Raw genomic sequence first — 7,802 nt, forward strand, 5'->3', positions numbered from 1 at the left:
CTGGTAGACTATAGAGCATATAGAAAGGAAATTTGGGAGGTGGGGCTGCAGAAGTTAGTAGGATATGGACTTTGGATACCTTGAGAACCAGGGTAAGCAATGCGTGCAGTGTTTGTTGGGTAGGTTCAGCGGCTTTGGTGTCAGGGACTGGCATCACAAGATTCTACTTTTGGGGAGAGCTCTCAGTGGCACCCCACTCCAGTACTCTTGCCTGGAAAATCCAATGGACGGAGGAGCCTGGTAGGCTGCAGGTCGCTGAGAGTCGGACACCACTGAGCAACTTCACTTTCACTTTTCACTTTCATGCATTGGAGAAGGAAATGGCAACCCACTCCAGTGTTCTTGCCTGGAGAATCCCAGGGACGGGGGAGCCTGGTGGGCTGCCGTCTATGGGGTCGCACAGAGTCGGACATGACTGAAGTGACTTAGCAGCAGCAGCTCAGAGTTCTAGAAGAGACACTGATGGTGGAAGCCATTCAGGAAGAGCTGAGTGCCATAAAACCCAATAGGAAGGGTTCACAACAGACAGCAGAGCTCCCACAACCACAATCCTGACAGCTCTATTCTGTAGAAAGTGGTTTCTTTTCTGTGGAACCAGGTGAATGAGTACTCCATGCTACCGACAATGGAGACCAAAAGGAGGTGAGACAAGGAAAGAATAGGAATTTAACAATTATCCTGGGTCGAATGGTTTAGCTTCAGGTTTTTGTTTCTTCTTTTGGTCTAATTATCACAGAGATCTTCAGGGTTTGATGTATTTTATAGGATATCAGAGATAATAACAAAGTGGTATCTTGGCTTTTAAGCAGACTTGTGTGGCTGGGCAGCAGTGGTGTGTGAGATTCAGCTGGCTTCTGCCCCAGGAGGGAGGGCGAGTCCATTATAATTCTTAAAAGAAAGAAAACAACAGCCTGGATGTGACCTGCATATCATCATGTGCTAAATGCAGATAATGATATCAGCTTTTCTTTATGTTTCAGAGCTTTTAGGAAAATCAAGTAAGATGGAAGATGTGGAAAGAGTTTGTAAACCGTTAACTGCCTACAAAATCTATCCATTCATCCAGCAAACATGTATTGAGATTGTCTGCTATGACAGGGTCGGGGGGTGGGGTGGGGGGGGTGGGACAGGCACAAATAAGACCTGGTCTCTGTCTTTTGAATCTCTGGATAAACCAACGAGCTTTGGCAAAGATGCTTGCCATGCTGTAGGAGAAGTTCCCATAATTCACAAGGGATTGGTACTAATATTACATTTAAGAAAGTAAGTGAAGTGAAGTCGCTCAATCATGTCCGACTCTTTGCGACCCCATGGACTGTAGCCTACCAGGCTTCTCCATCCATGGGATTTTCCAGGCAAGAATACTGGAGTGGGTTGCTATTTCCTTCTCCAGGGGATCTTCCCGACCCAGGAGTCGAACCTGCTTTGTTGCTAATGGCTGCCAAGTGAATGTTTTAGTTTTTTCTGGAAGAGTACTCAGAGATGCAATACCATTCTGTTAAAGAAACTAGGCTTTGGAGATAAAGGATAAACCTGCAAGTTTACCCTCTGCCACGTGACAACTGTATGAATTTGGGCAGGTCACTTGTTTCTCACCTATATCATTGACATAACTTCCTATGTAACTCGGAAGGTCGCTAAGATCATCAAATCAGCAGGCAGATGTTCATGTGCTTTTAAAACCGCAGCATGCTTCACATATATTGTGAATCATTTGTTTAGAATAATAGGAAAAATTGGCAATATTGTCTCTCAGGGCTGTTATCATGAATGGAGGTTTAGTTAAGGAGAAGAGGATGGAAACTAACAAGAATAACAAGGAAACATCAGACACTGCAATAGGCATTAACATAACCCTATGCCATAAACCAGAGAAGGCAATGGCACCCTACTCCAGTACTCTTGCCTGGAAAATACCATGGATGGAGGGGCCTGGTGGGCTGCAGTCCATGGGGTCGCTAAGAGTCGGACATGACTGAACGACTTCACTTTCGCTTTTCACTTGCATGCATTGGAGAAGGCAATGGCAACCCACTCCAGTGTTCTTGCCTGGAGAATCCCAGGGACGGGGGAGCCTGGCGGGCTGCTGTCTATGGGGTCGCACAGAGCCAGATATGACTGAAGCGACTCAGCAGCATGCCATAAACGTCATTCTCCCCATTTTACAGATGAGGAGACTGAGAGGCAGAGATCGTCATACATTTCCCATGGTATATGAGTAGTGCTCGTAAGAGCCACGAGCTGCCAAGAGGAAGTCTCATACTTGATGTAGCAATTGACCACATCATGTTTCATACTCCCCTTCCCTTTCGCATTACGGAAGACTTTGGAAAACAGATTCACTATGACATTTCTCTCTTATGACGCACTGGTGGGCTGGAGCATCTCATTGGGCAAATACCTGCCCAAGAATCAGTATCTCACCTGCATGGACAGGATCCAGGGATAATCATCATCTGCCTTGAGAATGTGGGGTGAAGTTAGGCCCTCTGTGGGCTTGAGAGAATTTTCCTTTTCATGCATACCTTCTTAAATGCATCACTGGTTATCTTGGTGTTGACTAAGAACGATGCCTGCCATGTCAGTAAACAAAGAATGTTGCAGCCTGAGGGTGAGCCCTCAGGGAACTCAGGATGGAAACAGAATGCCCACCACCAGGCCAGTCTGATGCTCCCCAACACTGGCCCCACCCCAAATAACTGAGATGTATATCAAAGGATTCTTTACCAGCTGAGCTAGCAGGGAAGCCCAAGATTGAGAAAGGAGTATGTCAGAGCTGTCTGCTGTCACCCTGTTTGTTTATTCTATACACTGAGTACATCATGAGGAATGCTGGGCTGGATGAGTTACAAGCTGGAATCAAGATAGGCGGGAGAAACATCAACAACCTCAGATATGTGGATGATACCACCCTACTGGCAGAAAGTGAGGAGGGACTAAAGAGCCTCTTGATGAGGGTGAAGGAGAAGAGTCAAAGATCTGGCTTAAATTAAATATTAATAAATATAAGATCATGGCATCTGGCCCCACTACTTCATAGCAAATAGAGGGGGAAAAGGTGGAAGTAGTAACAGATTTCCTCTTCTTGGGCTCTAAAACCCCTGCAGATGGTGACTGCAGCCATGAAATCAGAAGATGTTTGCTTCTTGGCAGGAAAGCAATGACAAACTTAGACAGTGTGTTGAAAAGCAGAGACGTTACGGACAAAGGTCCATGTAGTCAAGGCTATGGTCTTTCCGGTGGTCATGTACAGTTGTGAGAGCTGGACAGTAAAGAAGACAGAGCACTGAAGAATTGATGCCTTCGAACTATGGTGCTGGAGAAGACTCTCGAGAGTCGCTTGGACAGCAAGGAGATCAAAGCAGTCAATTTTAAGGGAAATCAACCCTGAATACTCATTGGAAGGACTGATGCTGAAGCTGAAACTCCAGTATTTTGGTCATCTGATGCAAACATTTGGTCATCTGATGTGAACAACTGGGTCACTGGAAAAGTCCCTGATGCTGGGAAAGGTTGCGGGCTAGAGAAGAGGGTGTCAGAGGAGGAGATGGCTGGATGGCATCACAGATGCAGTGGACATGAACTTGGGCAAACTTCAGAGATGGTGAGGGACAGAGAGGCCTGGCGTGCTGCAATCCATGGCGTTGCAAAGAGTCGGACATGACTGGTCAACTCAACAACAACAACATATCAAAGGAATAATTTCAGTGGTTCCAGACTCTTGCATCTTCCCATATGTAGAAGAGCACTAAATTCTTTATCTTGAGATGTCTGGTTTTGTTTCATTAACAGTAACATTTTGACTCCCTAGTCTTTGTTGCAGACACTCCCGTATATCCTGGCACTCTCCCTGCCTCTTCGGAGCAGTCCCTCAGAGTTATCTTAGATGCTGTGTCTCAGGTTAAAGTCCTGAGGTTAAAGTTTTGTCTACCAAATAAAATGTAACTCTTAGCTTTTAGGTTGTGTATTTTTTTTTTTTCCAGTCGACAGTGGAAATGGGTAGGAAAGCGCTGATTTTACCCTATGTTCACCTAATGGATCTGACCTCCTTGCCCCTCCCCCAGCCCTTTCACACTTGGAGTCAGTTTTACCCTGGAATCAACTCTGTTCCTGACCCAAATCCCCCTGCCTTTGTGTCCCCTGTTGTCTCTGCCAGGAATATCGTCCTTTTCACATCCCTGATGAAGACCTGCTTGGTATTCAAACCCAGCTTTGAAGAAGCCCTTTCCCAGGACAGAGTTGATTGTTTCCTTTTTTTTCAACTGTTCTCTGACATACCTCCTTTTTACAGTTTATCCAGCTGTATTTAACTATAGGCTTGCCTGTCTTCCTGGCTAGAGTGAACTCTCTGGGGAAGGAATTGCAAATTGTTTTCATCTTCCTCAGACTCCAGGACATGCTTTTGGCTTAGTAGGAGTTCAGGAACCATTGGCTGAAGGAATGTACAGGTGACGGGATGACTGCCTCTGTCTGGCTAGGTGTGGGCAGGGCAAACAATTCTCTGATGACCTTGTGGGAAATTTTATTTTCTTCCATACAAATTATCAAGAGAATTGATACTTTTGGATTGACTTAGAAATGTTTAGCAAAACCTGTGCTCTTCTTATTCAAGAGCCTGTGGTACCTACCCTGGACCCATCAGGTGCAGCAAAGCAGGCCTCCCACCCTAGTTCCCCTTTTTCCTTAACTTTACATATCTTTGAATTTTACCTGAAGGCAAATTCACTGCCTTGGAGAGTGTGAGTCCAGGAGGAAATCCCTTTGGGCAACTTGCCACATTTTATCTCTGTGCCTTTTCCTATTTTAGCCTGTCAGGGAGTTATTTTTGGTAAAGTACTGCTCTGAGGGGAGAAGCTTGGCTGTGAATAGAGGATACAAAAGAGCTCTGAAGGTGTCTTGCTCAGACAAAGGGGACACTTCCTTAACTGCCCCATCCTTGACTTTTACCGTGGCTTCTGGGTTTTGTAGAATCATAGTGGCTCTAGCTTCCCTGGTGGCTCAGAGGTTAAAGCGTCTGCCTCCAATGCAGGAGACCCAGGTTCGATCCCTGGGTTGGGAAGATCCCCTGGAGAAGGAAATGGCAATCCACTCCAGTATTCTTGCCTGGAGAATCCCATGGACGGAGAAGTCCGTGGGGTCGCAAAGAGTCGGACACGACTGAGCGACTTCACCTTAGTGGCTCTGAATATAAGATCTGGGCCCTAAGAAGTATGGGGGATTGTTGTTCAGCCGCTAAGTCGTGTTCTATTCTTTGTGATCCCACGGACTGCTGCACACCAGGCCTCCCTGTCTGGGTGTTAGGAACTGAATGTTTGTGTCCCCCATCCAAGTTCATATGTTGAAGTCCTAACCTCCTTGCCCCCCAGGGTGATGATATTAGGTGGGGCCTTTGGGAGTCATCTAAGTCAAGATGGTCCCAGCCTCATGAATAGGATAAGTGCCCTTAGAAAAGAGGCTTTAGAGAGCCCTCTAGGCACTTCCAACAGGTGAGGACACACCAGAAGTCTGGGACCCTAAAGAGGGCCCTTACCTGGCCAGATGTACACCCTGATCATGGAGGTCTAGCCTCCCGTACTGTGAGAAAGAAATGTGTGGTTTATAAGCTATCAGGTATTTGGTTATCACAGTCCAAAAGAACTAAGACAGGGATCATAGTAGAAAATCCACGGGCCTTGGAGCCAGGCATATCCGAGTTGGAATCTTGGCTCTGTAATTTACCAGCTATTAGGCATGGGGAAATGTATTAGCCTCTCTGAAGTTCTCTTCCTTTATCTGTAAAACAGGGACACAGCCACTTATTTTGCAGAGAGAACTAAGATTTAGAGATGATGCATTTTAAAATGTCTGATCTATAGAAAACCTTCAATGAATAGAAGGTATTTGATCATGGGCTCTCTCCCTTAATTTTTGAATAATTGTAAAAATTTTCCCTGAAGCGTATTTAATCTTCCTTTCTGGCTGAAAGCACCATCAGTGAGTAGTTGTCTTAGAACCACTATAAAAGGAGTTGTCCCTATTTTTGTTATCCTTTACATTATCTATTTTAATTTCAAAATCAAAGTGTGGCATTTTAAGAGTAAATCCATATTTATCAGTAAAAGCTGCAAAACTAATAGTGGAGGTGGGGTCGGGAAGGGAGCGGAGAAGTAGGATTTGTGAAAACTCTTTGGTGCAAATAACCTCTTACCTGTAGCAGAATATGGATGCAGACATGCAGCTGTTAGTTGCAACACAGTGTTGTCAGCCTAAGGTTCCACAAGTGCTGTTTTGCCCTGGGGAACTGTTCGAGCTATGTTAGGTTGATGGTTCAGGGTCCAAGTATGACTCTTATCAAATTTGGGATCCGAAGCCCTGTATGAACTCAGTTTAGTATTCAGGAAATGTATCCATAGCAGCTGCTGTCAGGGTAACTATCACCAAGGGTAGACAGTTGGTGGCTTTCTTCCTGCTGTGTGTCTCTTCTAAACAGTCTTAAAACTAGCACCTGCCCCCATCACCACCCATTTGTAAGACAGAGGGAAGAAAGTCCATCTGCATAAATGGCAGTCCTCAGGTCCCCTCACTATAATTTTGTAATAATGAAAACCAAAGTTCCTATTTGTGGAAGGGACATTTGAATCATTTGAATGACAAGAAGTAGCCATGTGCAGAAGTGAGGTGGGGTGGCATTCCTGGCACCATGAGTCAAGGCAGCCTGTGGTCCCTTTGATGATCTGAAGGAACGTTTGGGTTTACGTGTCAAGCACAAGGGAGAAAAGTGCACGTGTACTAAGTCACTTCAGTCATGTCCAACTCTTTGCAACGTCATGGACTGTAGCCCTCCAGGCTCCTCTGTCCATGGAATTCTCCAGGCAAGAATATTGGAGTGGCTTGCCATGCCCTTCTCCAGGGGATCCTTCCAACCCAGGGATCGAACCTGGGTCTCCCGCATTTCAGGCAGATTCTTTACCATCTGAGCCACCAGGCAAGCCCCAACCAGACAGGCAAGCCCCAACCAGACAGGCAAGCGGAGGTCAAATCATGAAGGACCTTGAAGAACATGATAACGAGTTCAGAACTGATTCTAAGAGAGCAAGAAGTCCTTGGAAGGTTTAAGCAGGAAAATGGTACCATTTGATGTAGTTTGAAAAGATCACTCTGGCTGCCATGAATAGAGCATGGTCGGTCCTTGCTATCCTCAGCAAGTTGGCTCAAGGACCCTTGCAGGTACCAAAGTCCTCAGATGCTCAAGTTCCTTATATAAAATGGAATAATATTTGAATCTGACCTCTGCACATCCTTTTGTATACTTGAAATCATCTCTAGATTACTTAATACACCTAATACAATGCTAGTTTTTCAGTCACTAAGCCATGTCCAACTCCTTGAGACCCCACGGACTGCAGGATGCCAGGCTTCCCTGTCCTTCCGTATCTCCCGAAGTTTGCTGAAGTTCAGGTCCACTGAGTTGCTATCTAACCATCTCATCCTCTGCTACCCTCTTCTCCTCTTGCCCCCTATCTTTCCTAGCATCAAGTCTTTTCCAATGAGTTGGCTCTGTATCAGGTAGCCAAAGTATTGGAGCTTCACCTTTAGCTGAATACAGTGCTAACACTATGTAAAAATTGTAAATGCAACGTAAATGCTATGTGAATAGTTGCTGGTATGCAGCAAATTCAAGTTTTGCTTTTTGGAACTTTCTGGATTTTTTTCAAATATTTTTGATCCGTGATTGGTTGAATATGCAGATGTGGAATCTGACCGTACTCTCTAGCACTGAATGGGAAAAGGAAACCAAATAGGAAATGGGCAGTAGTCCTGGC

General features: G+C 45.4%; 1 non-coding gene across 1 annotated transcript; it reads left to right on the forward strand.

The window, feature by feature from the left end:
• The first annotated feature begins 4,987 nt into the window (after positions 1 to 4,987).
• TRNAW-CCA (transfer RNA tryptophan (anticodon CCA)) lies at positions 4,988 to 5,059 on the forward strand. The gene has a single exon. It is a non-coding gene; the product is annotated as a tRNA-Trp (tRNA).
• The last annotated feature ends 2,743 nt before the right edge of the window (positions 5,060 to 7,802 follow it).

Source organism: Budorcas taxicolor, chromosome 3 (genome assembly GCF_023091745.1).
Source record: "Budorcas taxicolor isolate Tak-1 chromosome 3, Takin1.1, whole genome shotgun sequence".
NCBI classification, from domain to species: Eukaryota; Metazoa; Chordata; class Mammalia; order Artiodactyla; family Bovidae; genus Budorcas; species Budorcas taxicolor.